Here is an 18,525-nt window from a genome sequence, read left to right on the forward strand (position 1 = left end):
TCCTTTACTTAGTCCAATAGTCTAAGTAAAGGTATTTAAATAGCCTAGCTAGTGTTGCTCAGTGGTTAAGCATTAACCTATGAACCAGGAGATCATTGTTCTATTCCCAGTCAGGGCACATGTTCTATTCCCAGTTGCAGGCTTCATTCCTAGTAGGGGGTGTGCATGAGGCAGCCCATCAATATTTCTCTTTCATCACAAATGTTTCTATTCCCCTCTCCTTCCTTCCTCTCTATAAAATCAACAAAATATATTTTAAAAGGTACACACACACACACACACACACACACACACACACACACTAGGGGTCAGTTGCAGGAAGATTCCTGTAAGACTTCTAGTGGGGGCTTCCCTCTTGCCACCTCTACTTCTCCTACCCACCCCCACCTTTCCTGCTGCGGCCGGTGCGGCAGGCTAGGCGGGCTGGGTGAGCAGCAGAGGTGGTGCTACTGTAGTGCCTAAGACCATCGGAAAACACAGATATTTTCACTAAGATTCATTAACAATAACAAAATTATAGTTATGAAGCAGCAACGAAAATAAATTTATGGTTGTGGGTCACCACAACATGAGGAACTGTATTAAAGGGTTGTGGCTTTAGAAAGGTTGAGAACCACTATATTATACTAAGGGAGCTACACCTACGCTTCCATCTGACTTTACTTAAGTCTATATTTACCTTTTAATTATTTTTTCAGGGAATGAGTAGTTTGGTTGCATCCCCAGTCTCAATTTTCTGGATTTTTCATTTCAACTTTTTTCTTCACAAATGGTATGTACCAAGTACTATAAAAAAAAAGTACACGTTTTGGATTTCTTTTCATTTTATTTTCATCAGATGTATATATAACCATATTTTCCTAATTGCATGCCATGTTCTAGGCTCACTTTTCAGATTTCAATCTCTGTCTGGATTTAATGTAACACTATTTAATTTTTACTTCAAATTTATAGGTATGAGGAATTAATTACTTATAAACATATGGTTATGAGCCAATATTAAAAAAAATAACAATTTGAATCCACAGGTCTACTTAGTAGACAGCTGTGGGAAATTTTAGAAATCAAGTAAATATGCTTATATGTATTGTAGTTCTATAATAGATTGTTGGAAGGATATTCAAAGAAACAATAAGAGACAAGAAAACTTTACAGTGAACAACTTTGAAATCCTTAGCAGGCTCTTTCCTAACAAATGCTTGAGAAGAACTGTAACATCTACTTGGATTTTTCTAACTTAAATTCCAGGACTCACATGACAAATGAAACATTTTTTAAATTGTGCCTGTGGCCCACAGCAATGACTCTGAGTCCAGGTTTTGCCTCCTCTAGCCTCTGGTCATACCACAGGAGGAAAAGTATCAACATTGTCAGAGAAGATGCAGAGAGGTCTGTTAAAACAAGGAATGGAGTGGAAGATACAATTATCTAGACTATTGTTTATTTTAACTCAAGAAGCATCTGGGATAATTATCTTAAACTTTTCCATTGAGTTCATGCCTGAAAATTTTAATACAGCTCTCAGGGAACCTCGGGACATATCCCAAAAGTGCCTTCTATAATTTGAAATATTTACAGTGCTACCCTGTTTCCCCGAAAATAAGACAGTGTCTTATATTAATTTTTGCTCCCAAAGATGCACTAGGTCTTATTTTCAGGAGATGTCTTATTTTTCCATGAAGAAGAATAGGGTACACATTTATTGTTAAATGAAAATAAAGGAAATTTATTAGCTGTATACTGTACGGTAATACGGTAGTTGTCAACACAAACCAGAAAAACTGTGAATTCTACAGTATCAAGAATTTACTCATTTATTCAATGACAATCATGTCATCATCTTCTGGAACATCATCATAACAATCCAATTCCTGAATTTCCTAGTGAATTTCTTATGACTCCATTTCTTTCAGAATCAGTGGACCAAATCTCTCATGTTTAGCAATAGCACTGTCTTTAAATGAGTACTTCTTTTCAAGGTAGCCTGCTCGCAGTGCATTTGCAATGCGACTGTCAGTGATTTTCTCCCATGAATTCTTCATCCAAGTCACAACTTCTTGCAGTTTAGGTTTCACAAAGTTTCTGAGACAGAGCCTGGGGGGGCCTTATTTTCAGGGGGGGATGCCTTATATTTCACTCAGAAGGAAACCTGTAAGTATAATAGGTCTTATTTTCGGAGTATATCTTATTTTCGGGGAAACATGGTAGTATAACCTTTAAAAGTGGTTGCAAATTTTGTATTCTAGTTAACTCTTCATAAATATTTAAATGAAATCAATGCTCTTAAAGATAGTCTTGTATATTTCGGGCTTTGTGTAGCTAAGTATACTCAGCTGGACACAATCTCTGTGTGTAAAGACCACACACTTCTGGGGCTCCAGAGATGACCTACCTGCTCTTCAATTAGTGAATGCTGTCAATTATTCAGATTTCCTTTATTACTTGGAGAAATGGGTGAGAGAATTGCCCCTAGTCATCCCTTTAGATGAGAGAAGAAAAAGAACTTGCACTTTTCAGTTAAAATTAAGAAAATTTTATTAGGGAAATGATTTCTTCAGCTTTAGATAAATAGCAGTTGAACTGAAATTAAATGCCACGATTGCACCAACATAAGATTGTGAGGTATTAGTCCCCACATTAGTCAGACAACACAGAATGGGGAACTGTGTGATTGGAATCCCTAATCAGAACTCTCTGAATGGGGAGAGGGAGAATGGGAAAGGCACTGTGACCTGAACACATGAGATAAAGAGAGGCGCACCAGGCACGCACAGAAGAGCTGCCAAACTCCTACTCACCCTCCAGGTCTCTCTTGAGTCCTCAGTGTCCGTTTTTTTTTAGTGTTTACATATCCCCGTAGACTCTTCCTCACTGGATAACTATTTGTATTCTCAACTTTATTGCATGAATCTTTATTACACAGAATGTGTCCCTCTTATTCCAACTGCTTTGCACATAGTAGGTGCTCACTAAATGTTGTTTGCAAGATTAAAGAATAATTGCTTTTGTACCAAACATAAATGGCAAATCAGTAATAATATAAGTAATAATAATATTGAGCTTCATGGCCCCCTGTTTCACTCATCACTAATACCAGCTATTTTCAACTAGTGTGCTACAGGAGTTTTTATTCTATGCAATACATGTCTGTTTAGTCAGGGGCACTGGCCTCTTTTCCCTTAGGTTGGCAAATTAAAAAATGACAACAGCCAACACAACAATAGCCATCTGGTGTGAATGAATCAAAGTTATATTTTTTGTGTGTTTTTGTCAGATCATCCAAAAAAATATTTTTGGCGTGCCACAGAATGTTAGTAATTAGGTTATATATGCCATGAGATGAAAAAGGTTGAAAATCGCTGATTAATACATTTCTTTTATTTATGGAAAGTTTATGCGTGCTGGCATAAACCTTTACAATTTTTCTGTAATGGTTTCTCTCCTGGACAGAGAGAAACCAGGTCATTTCTTTTCCCTGATTCATTTATGTTTGTCTGAAGAAGCCAATCAATCATGAAACCTAATTAGCATGCTACACTCAGCAGCTGTGAGTGCTACCGAAATGTCTTTCATTCATATTAACATCATAATTTTAGTAGAGGTTACTAAATAAATAACGTGTCTTAATCATTGGGCTTCTCTTAAGAACAAAGATGCAAATTCAAAAAAGAGAGAGAGGTCATCTAAACAATATAAGAAACACCAGCTCCTCTTCAATGAATTATGACTTGGTTATTTCTCCCAAGGAACTGGGAATTCAGATTGCAAATGTTAATCAACTTCAACCTCTATTTATCATGCAGGACAGATGAAAAATTCAGACATAAATGTCATCATTCATGGTTCAGGTCGTTTGAAAAAGTATCTTCTGGAGCTGGCATGCGCTGGTCAGAGATTCAGAACAAATGTAATTGGACAGTAGAAAGTAGAATGATGTCATTGGTTATGTCGGCTAAGACAGGTGGTCTGCAGGCTGCACCATAATCCCCATACCATCTTCAATCTGCCAGATAAAATTAATGGAACACTCCAAATAACAAATGACTGGTGTTTGGGGCTATCACACAAATTCCTTTGCAAGGTCACTACATGGGAACACCACATCTTTTACTAACCTCTCACTAAGATCACTAGGGAAACAACACATATGAATCTGACATCACAGTCCAACCACTGTAGCATTGGGAAAAATAAGAGAATCAGGACCTTTTTATATAAAAGTAAGACAACGAATAAATAAGAAATTTGATTCTCAGATCTTTGGTTTCGAGATCAGACACATAGAAGGAAGCCTGAGCCCTAAATGTTAAAAGAGCACATGATTTCACTCAAATGTGGGATATAATGATCAACATAAATTGAAGAACAAAAATAGATCCAGAGATAAGGGCAGGGGAGGAGGGTAGAGATCAACCAAAGGACTTATTAGCATAAAATTAAGGCATATTAGCATAACCAATGGACACAGACATTGGGGCGGTGGGGGCCTGCCCTTGGGGGTGGTAGTGGCAGGGGGGAGTAAATGAGGGGTTGGGGGGAGGAGACATATATAATACTTTAAACAATAAAAAAAGAACAATAGGATTCCCAATAGGAATGAAAATTCATTTCCACAAGAGTCAAGGAAGGGCTATTGGAGGCACATAGATGCTGCTCAGGCATATGTCTCCTATTTCAGCTCCGTGCTGAAACACAGTGGGGTGGGGTTCCCCAAGATAGCCAGTTATACATTCTTGATGTTTTCAGGAGCAAATGGACAAGGTGACTAGCATCATGAGAGTTTAAGCACAGACCAAAAGACCACGTAGCAGAGATCTTGGGTACAGACACAACCTTTAAAATCCCTCCCAACTCTCATATCTGAGACTACGAAATCATCCTGTACTTCTACATCTCTTATGGGACTCTTGTAATTACTTTTTAACGCATTGTTCTTACAGTGCCATGGAGTCAGAAACTTGCTCTCCTTCGTTGTTGTGAGCTTCAGAGGCTAGCGCAGCTTATCTGACAGAGAAGGTGCTCAGTAATCATTGTTTTTTTTTTAACTAACTGATGCTTCTCATAAACCTAAAAAGAGTGCTTATTGAGGTAAAGGTTTAAAAATAAAGTCAGCATGATTTCCTCCTAAACTTGAATGGAAGGTGTTTTAAATAAAATTCTGATTATTGTGACTTCCAAAGTTTTAAGTTAATATATACTGGATTTTAAGGTGACTTCGTGTTTCATTATAGTTCTTTATAGTGAACATTGAGCTTTTTATCCCACTCCCAGGAGATAATGAAGGGGAAAATACTCTATTCAGGCTTTAGGGTTCATTCCCCTGAGTCACCACACTAGTGTATTAAAGGCTCCTCTTCTGACTCCTCTGATTATTCCTCCATGCCACTTGGCAACTTATCTACAAGAATACTCGCACATACATACATGTCTATAGTATATAATAAGCATAAGCTTTATAAATAGGGACAGCTGTCTCATTCTCAAAATTGTTTATTTCCCTGGACTTTATCATTAGTATTATAACATTTAAATATTTTCTAAACAAATAAATATAGTTGGGTCAAGATAGTATAGAAAGAGACAATTACCAATATTTCTCACAAATAAAGAGGCAAAAATGCTTAGCAAAATTAAATCTAGCAATATGTAAAAAATACTGAACCATAACCAAGTGGGAAATAATCAAATAATCCATAGAATGGAAGACTGTTTCAATATTTGAAAATCAATCACTATAATACACCACATTTACTGTATAGAAACACAAACACATTATATCATGTAATGCAGAAAAAGCATTTGGCAAAATTCAAAATCCATTCATTATAAAAACTCTTAGCTAACTCAAAATAGAAAGGAACTTCTTCAACTTAATAAAAAATTGCCTATTAAAAACCTACAGCTAATATACTGCTTAAATGTAAAAAACGGAATGATTTACCCCTTAACAGTGGGAATAAGGTAAGGGTGTCCACTCTTACCATTTTATTCAACATCTTACCAAGTGTGATAAAGAAAGAAATAAAAATTAAAATCTTACAGATTAGAAAAGAGTAAAACTCTTTCTATTTATATTTATCTATGTGTTGTTGTTTTTTAATCCTAATAAATATTTTTATAAACTCCTTTAACTACTTAGTGACTTGAGTAAGATCATAAGATACAAAGAAAACACCCATCAGTTAGCCCATATAATAAAAAGGTAATATGCAAATGTCCTTATGCTATGATGTGTAATGACCAGTCAGCAGGAGGGCAGGACATCGAGCTACAAGCAGTGGTGGGTGGGGTGGCCAGCTGACACAAGCAGCAACAAGCTACTCTCGCATGGATTCATGTGCAGGGCCACTAGTATCCCTATATACCAGCAATTGAAAATTTGAACAATTAAAAAACAAATCTAAAAAAAGAATAATATTTATGTCTTTAAAAATATAAAATTATTAGGTATAAATCTAATAAAATATCTGCATGATAAAACACTGATGAATAATTAAAGATGACCTAAATAAATGGTGAGATATGTGATAATTACTATACTCTAAAAGGATTTAAAATTTTAAAATTCTGACTCTATCAAGTGCTGGTGTTGTGGATCAAGTGGAACTCTCATATACTGGTGTGGGAATGCAAACTGAAATAGTCATTGTAGAAGACAATTTCTTATAAAGAGAAATGTATTTACCATATAACCCAATACTCCCAGTCCTATTTGCCCTAGAGTAGTGAAAACACATGTTTACACACACACACACACACACACACACACACACACACAACTTTACACAAATGTTTTCAGCAGCTCTACTCTACTCATAATCCTCTGAAACTGGAAACAATCCCATGTCCTTCAATAAGCAAAGGATTAAGTGGTGCTTCATCTATGCAATGCACTCAACAGTAAAAAAGTACAAACTTTATACATGCAATGTATTGAGTGAACTTCAAAACCTTATGAGAGTGAAATAAGCCAGTGTCAAAGGTTATGAATGATACATTTCCATGTTCATGACATTCTCAAAAAAGCAAATGTACTAGCATGGTGACAGAAAACAGATCACAGAAAACCAAAATAGGAGGAGAATGTCACTACACAGGGACAACAAAGAGACCTGGGACTGATGGAGGTGTTCTGTCTCCTGATTGTGGCAGTGTCTGCATGAATCTATGCAGCTATTAAAACTAATAGAACTGTACAAAAAGTTATTTAATTTAAAATTAAATTCAAATATAGTGGGATCAAGAGGAGCTATTTGTATTAGGGATGTTCTCAGGCTCAGAACTAAACTAACATTGCCTTAATTAAGTAAAGGTTCCTTTTTCCTACCTGGCACGTTGCAAAATAAGCAGTTTTCCAATGTGGTTAGTTGTTCAAGAATAGTGTCAAGGCCACAGGCACTTTCTACTTTTAGGTCATTGCTCTTGGCCTGTTGACTTTTCATTCTCACACTTGTCTCTTGGCCAAAATGTGGCCACTGCAGCTTCAGACATTGTGCTCCTGCTTCAGGCTGGAAGAGGGGCTTCCCAGGAAAGCCACACCTTCCCTCACTGTCAAGAAATCAAAGCCTTTCCAGGAGACCACCACTTCCATGCAGGTTTCTCTAATTTCATTGGCCAGAACTGGGTCTCTTCACCACCACAGGATCCTGACTATGTATGCAATCACGAGTGAAGGACATAGTTACCACCTTTACAAATCACTATTCATCTTGAGGAGGTGGAGTAGAGGCCCAGTGCCCTAAAACAAAGCAAACCACACAAGAAACTATCTGCTTCTGCTAGTTAAAAGTATGAGCTAAAATTTTCTCTCTTTTTATTTCCAGGTCACATATGGAATTGTTTTATTAAAGACCACTTCACTTTGAAAGTATGTTCACTTTCTCTAATTACACAATCATTTCAAGTCCTTATCACGATGTTAGCCTAGGTAGCTAATCAGGTACTAATGAAATAGAAGGGAACTAAACCTGCTAAGCCTGATTACAATTGAATGCTACAGTTTCACAGATACCCCAGGGGACAGCTGCATCCTTCGTCAAAGAAACATTAATCTCCGTGTAGGACAGTTTTCTAATCATCCCAGAAATACTTCATCCCTTCCCATGGATGAGAGGAGAGAGAAACAGTGAGGGCAGAATTCCTTTGCTGGACATAAGCCAAGATGGTCCTTATACTGAGCACTCCTGCAGAAGTCAGATAATGAAGCAGAATTATGAGGCATGTCAATCTAGTAGGAGCCAAAATGGGAACCATACAGGGGAGAAGGTTACGTTGGGAAAACCTTCGGAAGGGATCAGGTAGGATAAGGCCACAAAACCCCAGAAAATCCAGGAAAGAGACTACATAGATAGGGGGAAGGCCCAGCACAACCCCAGGAGGAATCAGGAAAGGGGTTGGATAGTTTGAAAGGCAGTTCGCTTGTTCCCCAAACCAAGAAAATCCCTATATGGAGGATTAGCAGGGACCTTAGACCAGTTGCTACTAGAGTCTGCTGGATCTCTACATCCCCGAAAGCATATTGTTTCTTTTCACTCCAATAAATCTTGCCACTACACATAAACTTCTCCCCCGCGTGAGTCCTTGAATTTCTTTTCTTGAGATACCACAAGTGCCCATTTCCTCCAGCAACAAGTTTTCTAATATATCCGACCTAGATCACAGACAATTTATTTGGGATAAGCTTACATATATTTCACATTAAAATATATATGTGAAAAAATAGTGTGCATAAATGTACATACAGAGAAACTACTGTTACAGAATTTACCAGTTGACCTAAAAATACACAAGGAGTACTCAGAGATACAGGAAAAACCCTTTATTTAAAGCAGCACTGCTGGCTCGGGATTTGAAGATCCAAAGCCTGAACAGCCAATACAATGAGATCATCCCTTATATATATATTTCTAAATTATTTGTTTCCTTACTTCCGGGCTTTTGTGGTAGGCTTTCACAGTTAGTTAGAAAGGGGAAGTTATAATGTATCTAAATGCCTGGCCTGAGTGGCACCAGCGACCCTTCCCCCTACCCACCCTACCCCAGGGCCCAAACTGCCAAATTGCTGGCCCATGGCCCCTGCAAACTGGGAGCACCCAGGAAAACAAACTATTGCCTAAGGAAAGGCAGTGACTTAATTGTAGGCTAACAAGAATGTGCACTGGGACACTGGTCACTGGAGCAGATTTAGATTGCTAACCCTCCCCCACCAGGTTGCCCCTATATTCCTCCTCGCTATTGCTTTGAAGAAAGTAAACTGATACAAATAGCTGACAGAAATGTTAACAGCCAATGTTTTCATCCTACTCTCTAATCTTTGAAAAAAAATTTCCTTCCAATATAGTTTGCCAATCACCTTAACAGAGTATTTTCTTCAGAAATGCTTAAATGCCAATTTCATTTGCTTAAGGACTGCATGATCACAGCATTGTCAAGTAAGAGGACCTGAAGGGAGACAGTGAAGGTGTGAGAACATATTCTCACAAAATTCACCTTTCCTGTTTATTTTGAAGTCAGCAATTGTTTTTATTTATTTATTTATTTTTAATTTAATTTTGTGTGTGTGTGTGTGTGGGAGGGTGTTTTGGTTTGGAGAATTTTGTTTTGTTTTTTTGGTGCAAACCTTACTCATACCTGATCTCATTTTGATTTTTCATGCTCAATGCAAAATTTCCAACCAGAGAAGAAACATTTTGTTCCTTTTTTTATTATTTGTTTATCCTCATAGGCTTACTGATTTTGTGTCTAGCACGTCTTTACATTGTAGTATATAAAAACCAAAGTAAGGTTTATTTTAGTCCATGAAAAATATGAAGTAAGTAAGCACCTGCCAGCAGATCAGCATTTAAAAAGCTCCCATGGAAATTCAAGGACAATTCAGACTCTTTCTTCAAATTTGCTTTCATAAGTGATCCTGCTAACCTGCTACATTTTTTAAAATGCTAATCTCTCTCTACTGAGCAGCACACAGATAAATGGAATCTAAACTGCTGAACTACATGCTGTACCAGCTGTAAAAGACAGGTACAGTGTGGGACTCATTCTAGTTACTTTCTCCTTGGGGAAAATAGGAAGCAGTTGTTCTGAGCAATTTTTATTGACTCACCAGTCCTTTTCGGGAGATGACAAGCTTCTTTAAGAATGGCAACCTATGAAGGTAAGAAATAAGATGTTGAAATTCTATTCATCATCTAGATTCTAGAAGACAAAAATTAAAATCCTATCCTCCCCACTCGCTGCTCAATTTCTGGTATTTGGTTGAGGTATTCTATTATGAGAATGAGGTTATTCCCTGCACCCATGTACCCAAAGAGGCAATTGTACTGACAAATGTGTTCAATGAATAGATTTACCCAGCTAATGTCATTGCAGGGAATCTAATCCAATACCACAGATTGTATTTTAATCCAATACCACAAAATATATTTTGTAAAGTTATAAAATTATTCATCTGTTTCTGTGATTTTTATAAGTTCCATAGTTTACTTGAATGTGAAATTCATTAAATTCTAAGATAAACTGCATAATTCCCTTCACTCTTAGAAGATTAACTGAAATACTACTTCATCAAGAAAATAGCATCTATCAGATATAAATGTCCACAAATTGATTGTATCTCTTCTCACTGAGCATTGCCATTAAGGGAGAGGGAGGAGTGGTTTTATTACAAGCCTTCACTGAAGTTTTATTTAATGCTTTATGTAACCAATACCTACCCTTCTGCTGAACCTCTTCTTTTAACTCCCACCACTCAGAGGTTGCCCTTTCAAAACATAGTTGACATTATCCTTTTATTTCATTTACTCCCAAAGCCAGGAAAGACTAGTGAACATCCTGTCAGCCATAAGAGAAAATAATTTTATCTCTTTGTACTGTGCACCATAAACAAGGCTGACTATGGTTACACAAGTCCACTCTACTGGGCAGCTCTAAATCAGGTCAGCTCTACTCTAGACAGTTATTTGGAGACCCAGGCTCTTTCCACCCTGGGAGAGAACCATAGAAGAGAAAGAGAGATCAGTATTGCGTTTTTACAATGCATCTCTTCATTTTCTACGTCAACAATGCAATGTTGAATGCAGAGAGCAAGGAAACTAGCTCCAGCAGATATAGAATAAAGGAAAGAGGTACAAGAGAACAACTAGTCAAGATAACTAGGTATAAGGTTCACATCTTTTAAAAAGCATATCCAAACCCCCAAATCTATCAGTTCCTGAGTTCAGGCCCAGGCTCATCTACTTACTAGTCATACGACATTGAACAAATTAGCTATCATACCTGTCATTCAATGTGTTTATCTGTAATGTCAAGTATATTCACAGCACTTCAAAGGATTATCCAATGAATCATAGAAATTATTACCCATAAGATGTTAAACAACATTGGTCACATAAAAAGCCGTCTCTAAATGATAAACTTATTATTTATTTTGTCTTTTCCCTAGATTATAAATTCCTTAAGTAGCAGCACTATAAAACCTTAACATACCTGTCAAACATCAGTTTTGCTTAATAAATGCATGCCAAATGTATAAATGATCTATAGGAATAATCTCATGTAATATACATGACACAGATATTTAATCACATGTAATGTTTAGGTGAATCCCATGAGATAGACTTTTTAAAAAATCTATTTTAACAGGTGAGGAAAGGAGGGCAAAAGAGATTGTACAATCTGCCCAAAGTCATACAATAAATCAGAGTCCACACCCAGGCCTGTCTTTCTTCAGTGTCCTTCCTTTCCCACTGTGCACACTGTGTAGGAGTAGGCAAGCCAACCTATTCATGCCTTCATAGTGTCTTTATCACATAACCAAAATTATTTGGCTGTGTATATCTGCTCCAGTTCTGTAAATTACTCAATTAGCAAGCAACACACTTTGATAATTAACTAACAGCAAGTGTTAACCACATGGATCAAAATGTGGGTAGAGAACAAAGTGATTTAGAAGGTAGAGCCCACTAATTTTATTTTTTAACATATTTTTATTGATTTTAGAGAGAAAGAGAATGGAGAGAGAGATAGAAACATCAATGACAAAATAGAATCATTGACTAGCTTCCCACAACCCAGCATGTGTCCTGACCTGGAATCGAACTGTGACCTTTTGATTCATAGGTAGACACTCAACCACTGAGCCACTCTGGCAGGCAAACCAACTAGTTTTATTTATTTAATATATTTTATTGATTTTTTTACAGAGAGGAAGGGAGAGAGAGAAGGATAGAGAGTTAGAAACATTGATGAGAGAGAAACATCAATCAGCTGCCTCCTGCACATCCCCCACTGGGGATGTTCCCACAACGAAGGTACATACCCTTGCCTGAAATCAAACTTGGGACCCTTCAGTCTGCAGGCTGACGCTCCAATTCTTGAGCCAAACCAGTTAGGGCAACCAACTACTTTAAAAACAATTGCTATATATAGCTGATTCAATGTTTCTAGGTTAGCCATTACTGAGATTTATAGCACCCGAAGAAGTGCAAGTTTAGGCAGAAAGATGACTAGGCTGGATGTCAAGTAACCAGTAGGAAAAATAGAATCTGTGCTCAAACAGAGAGGTCTGCGCAGATAGGTGCAGGATTCATGGTCATATAGAGAGCGTAAAAAATGTGGGAGAGGAGGAGGTCACTCAGAGATTTAAACATCGCTTTTTTTCCTTACAGTGTGTCAATTTCAGGTGGCAGAGAAGCTGACTGAACTGATGGTAACCTGACATCTCTTACTCTTTCCAGTGCATCACATAGTCCAAATGAATTTCTAGATAGAATTATTTAAAGATCCTTCTACCTATCCTTTTCCATCTCATCATTTCTTCAGTTGTTAAAAAAGTGTTAAAGTAATTAAACAAAGAGGCTATTAGAATTAGGTGGCTCTAATGTGTTAGTAGCCTACACAAGTAAACCAAAATCTAAGTCACAGCCAAGTCCTATAAATACAATTGAATCTAAAAACACAAAAGGTTAAGAACAACCAATCACAGCCAACTAGGCTTTTCCGAATAGAGTGATCGCTTAAGCTACAGCCAACCAAACAATTTCCTTACTTTGCTTCCATGTCTTCTCTATGAAAGAAAACCTTTCCCTCAGGTCCTGTGGCAGTGCTTCTTACCACTTCCGGTTTGATGCTTCCTGATTCAAATCAATATTTGCTCAAATTCTTGAAAAGTTTATTGTGCCCTAGTTTATCATTTAATAAAACGGGTGGGTGGGGAGGAATGTACAACACAAATGCAATATATTATGTCACATTTGAAAAACTGACCTTGATTATTTTCATCTAAGAAGAAAGATTGAACTTGGAGAAGTTTCTAGCAACTTCTAAGTGAAAAAATAGCAGCCATTGCCCTAGCTGATTTGGCTCAGTGGATAGAGCGTCAGCCTGCGGATTGAAGGGTCCCACGTTCTATTCCAGTCAGGGGACATGTCTTTCCAGGTTGTGGCTCAATCCCCAGTTGGGGGCATGCAGGAGGCAGTCTATAAATGATTCTCTCTCATTGATGCTTCTCTCTCTCACTCGCACTTCCTCTCTGAAATCAATAAAAATATATTTTAAAAAAATAGCGCCATAAAGTACCAGTAAATAGAATAAACCAATTTTTAGGACATTAGGAATCTAAGGCTATTGGGACACTACTGGCCAGGCTAAGTGGAAATCCATCTTATTGTCTGCCCACCTGGGAGTCCTTCTGATAGTGATATCTCATTTTGCTTTAAGGGTATAATCCTTCCCTATGGGGTGCACTCTTGGTAAGAATATAAATTAAGAGGACCTGTTTGTATCCCTGTAAAAATGTCATTTCTTCAAGGTGACCTTTTCTCCTTTTGACTGAAACTGGATACACCCTGCAGCTGCCTCACCTCACCTGCCTCCTCCTCCCTTGCACGTCCACACCCTTAATCATTAAGCCTTCAGGACAATGAAGTTCTGATCAGCATCAAATATTATTAGGAACAAAGGGTCTGCTGACTCCTCAGGCAAAGTGTTGGTTAAAGTAGAGATAACATCTAGGCCTCAGGTGCTTTTCTGTGCCCAGAAAAGCAGCAAAACCAGACAAGGATGCCATGGCTGAAGTCAGGACCAGAAGCAATGACTAATGATCCCCCTAGCACCCACCCATCAGTAGAGACCACCACTCTAACAACCTTCATCACCATGATTAATGATTTTTCCCCTATCTAACCCGCCCCTGAAAAGCCATCAGGAGACAGGTCTGAGTGTTAGCTCACCTGTGTCTCTAGTGTGAGCCACTTCCTGAAAACAAACTCTTCCTTTCTCTGCTGCAAAATCCTGTTTGTGTCTTATTGGGCTTTGATGTCCAACGGGCAAACAGGTCCCTTTAGTTCAGTAACACAATGTCCTTTGACCAATGGGTGCATAGATGGCCCCAGATTGGCCAATAAAACGTGGGTATCTCTCTACCCAAATTTGGACCTTGGTCAAAAAATACAACTATTAAATTGTGATGGAAATTATTCAGTCCTAGAGCTAGTCAGTGGCAAACCAAGAGTGAAATCCCAACTGCTTCCCAGAATACTGCTTTATGTTGACAATGTCTTTGCTTTTCTTTGTACTAGAATATTCTATACCCTACCAAATGAAATATATAAATTATAATATACAGTAGTTGCCCTTACTGACATTATGAGAAATAATATTTTTCACTTCATTTGTATAACAGATGTCTAAATAAAAATACTGAAGTAAGTAACAAACCAATATCTGATCACCTACAAATGGCTGTTTAAAAACAATATTTATAAATAATATATAATATATATATAATATATAAATATATAAAGTAGTATACATTATATCATATACTGGGTCAGGCAGGGACAGGGCAACAATATAATATTGTTGAGCTAAAAAACTTCTGAACAGCAAAATAAACCATCACCAAAATGAAAAGAGGACCCACTATATGGGAAAACATATTTGTCAATGATAAGGAGTTAATTTCCAAAATACATAAAGAACTCATACAACTCAACCAAAGGAAGATAAATAACCCAATTTAAAAAATGGGCACAGGGCCTGAATAGGCACTTTTCCAAAGGGGTCATACAGATGTTCAATAGACACTTGAAAAAATGCTCACCGTCGCTAATCATCTGAGAGATGCAAATTAAAATGAGGAGGGGTCACCTCACACCTGTGAGAATGGCCACCATCAACAAATCAACAAACCACAGGTGCTGGTGGGAATGCAGACTGGTGCAGCCACTGTGGAAAAGAGGATGGAATTTACTCAAAACATTAAAAATGAAGCTATTGCCGAAACCGGTTTGGCTCAGGTTCGATTCCGGCCAAGGGCATGTACCTAGGTTGCGGGCACATCCCCATTAGGGGGTGTGCAGAAGGCAGCTGATCGATGATTCTCATCGATGTTTCTAACTCTCCATCCCTCTCTCTTCCTCTCTGTAAAAAATCAATAAAAAATATATATTTAAAAATAAAAATAAAAATGGAACTATTGTTTGACCCAGCGATCCCGCTTTTAGGAACATATTCTAAGAATCCCTAAACAACCAGAAAGAAACTGTTTATGGAAATGTTCTTTAATTCACCTGCAGTTGGTCTTCTAGTCCCCTCAGCGCTGGGAGGAGCAGGAGCAGGTGGGTCTTGGGCCTGGGTAACGGGGCTGTGGGCTGGTGGTATAGCCTGGGTGCAGGGTCACCGCCAGCCTTGGGTGGGGCCCACACAGCCGTGGGACCAGAGTCCCCCCCACACACACACACACAAAGCCCTGCAGCACCGTGACTGGGTCAGGCAGGGACAGGGCATCAAAACAGAAAGGCGGTGTGAGCCCAGGACGAGGGGCTCTGGCGCCAGGCACCCCAGTGCCAGCCAGCGGGCCAGACTTCTCCAAGGATGGGGCCTGAGCTCCCGCCTCTGCCAGGCTCTGAGCCTCCCTGAAGCTATAACATCCCAGTTCCATGGTCGGCAAACTGCGGCTACATGTGACTCTTTGGCCCCTTGAGTGTGGCCCTTACACAAAATGCCACGGCCTGGGCGAGTCTATTTTGAAGAAGTGGCATTTGAAGAAGTTTAAGTTTAAAAAATGTGGCTCTCCAAAGGAATTTCAATCATTGTACTGTGGATATTTGCTCTGTTGACTAATGAGTTTGCCGACCACTGGCCCAGTCCATCCTCTCTCCCTGCCCACCCCGGCTCCTCCCAGCTTTCCTGCACACTAAGGCTTTGCACCTGCGCATCCCGAAGCCCCGCCCCCAGGCCAGGCCCAGCTCCGCCCACTGTGACTCGGGGCACCCATGGGGGTCACCCCCGAGGGGAACACTCCCGGGGGAGAGCAGGGCCTGAGGCTGCTCTCAGGGCCCCGCTGGAGAGCCTTCCGTCCTCTCTGCCCAGAGGATCGCAGCCCCCGAGGATGTAACCATGAGTCCGAGCTGCTGCGCCCTTGCACCACACACCCCTGGCACACCCCTGGCAAACCCTTGGCACACACCAAGTCTTTGTCCGGGGCGCTGGGCCCGGCCTCTGGCCTGCTACCCAGGCCACGTGCACTGTGCACTGCCCGCGGTGCCTGTGCAGGGACTGAGTCCCTCCCGCCTGCCCCCTGGGCCCAGGTCCTGTCCAGTCACCATGACAGCGGGACCCTGCTGGGTGGGTGGGACGTTTGGAGGAGGAGTGGGGTTTGCGTGTAGGTGGCATGAACCAGGCCCCGGAATGACAGTGTGGGTAGAGTCGAGGAAAGGCCTGGCCACCAGCTGTTTGTTGGCCCTGTTTTGCACTTTGCTTCTAGCCAGGAGGTGCCAGGTCATGAGGTCAGCTCATGGGGTAATGTGGTTGCAGGAAACTGCTTTCCATGGTCTCCAAGACTGAGCAGATGTGGTGGGCAAGGGCGGGAGGCAGAGAGGGAGGGACCTTCTTCCAGGTGACACGGGCCCGTGGCCCATGGGCGTTTAACAAGCTGATAATTATTCTAAAGGGGTGGGGGGATTTTGAGGTGTCTAGCCAAAAAACTACAATTGTTATCATTATTATAAGTATGAATTTATATATAAATTATAATGTGAATATCTAATATAAACTATCATAAATTATACATCTATATAAAAATAAATAGCACACAATTATTTCATTATTCATCATTATCATAATTAATAGAATCAATGCGATGGTTTTAGGGAGTTTTGTAGTCATAGCAGCAGCAGAAGCAGCTGCAGCAGCACCAGCAAACAGCCCTGTAAGTTTCTCTATCCCCCACTCCCCCCCAAAATTCCCTGGATTATCTGTTTACATTTAATTTAATAATCTAGTTACTCATTTTGGAGTAATTATAGCACTGACCAGGCACACACCTGGCAGTCCTTGGTCTACTAGTCACCTCAGCGCAAGGAGGAACAGTTATGGATAATATAACCAGTATTTCAAAATGAAATATCCGAATTTAGTTCCAGATCTGGGAGAGGTAGTTAAAAGAAATACCCTAACAGTGGAGAAAGGGTGTCTGGGCCTAACAGCCCATCAATCACAGGCCTGAGTCTGTCTCTGCGAGAACCATTGCCAGGTGGTCAGGAAAGTAAGAGCCTGCGATGGGAGGGTCGGTGGGGGCAGCTGTCTCTGCTTGTCTATAATCAGCTGATTCCATGAGTATGAGATGATCAGGTGGAAGTTCAATAGTCCTCACTTAGGATAATTCCAATTCTCATATGCGGTTGTAAGTGAGGATTGTTCCATGAAATAATCTATAATGCAAGGCTGGCCTTCTATAAAATGTCTTTACTGAGAGTTTTGGTATTTGCTTGTTTGTTTGTTGTATGTGTGTGTTTTTTTGTGGGTTGTTTTTTTTTTACATTAAATTTTGCTATTTACCTTGCATGGGTAGTGTTGGTAAATATATCAGTAGTTCCTTTTTTCACCTTCCCATTTTTTGGCTCATGTTTCCAGGGTTTGACAGGGAAAGTGGAATCTGTGAAGAAGTTATAATCTTCTCTATTAACCCAGAAATAGTATTTGTAGGATTTCTATTGAATCTAAACTCTTGATATGAATAACTTTTTTTTTTTTTCAGGTGAAATTTTATAGTAGCAAACAAGATCTTTTAACATTTTGGTTATAATGTAAAGTACCTGAAACTTGGGTCTTGGGTCAAACTACCTGGGTTTAAAGCCCTTTTCTACTATTTCTGAGGAGTTGGACAAGGCTCAGGCTCAGTAAGCCCCCCTTTGCCACCGGCCAGTGGAGACATTTCCTCAGAATGAAATAAGAGGTGTTGATTAGCAGCATCTGTCATATAGAAAATGCTCACTAAGCATTCACGGCTCTTACTACTTCAACCATTCAAGACTACTAGCATCATTCTTAGAATAATAGTTTTAAGTGCCTGTGGTTGGTTATTCTGCTGAGATGCAATAAATAATGGATAAGAGCTTTTGTCCAATTGTCAACACGATTGCTTTCCTGGGAGGGAAGGGTTATTGAGGTTATTGAGAAACTTGTGATTTGTGGATAGTAAGAAGACAGTCCATACTATGGAATGTCTCCCTAAAATGTACACAC

The sequence above is a fragment of the Pipistrellus hanaki genome (assembly GCF_964339955.1).
Source record: "Pipistrellus hanaki genome assembly, chromosome: 4".
Taxonomy (NCBI): domain Eukaryota; kingdom Metazoa; phylum Chordata; class Mammalia; order Chiroptera; family Vespertilionidae; genus Pipistrellus; species Pipistrellus hanaki.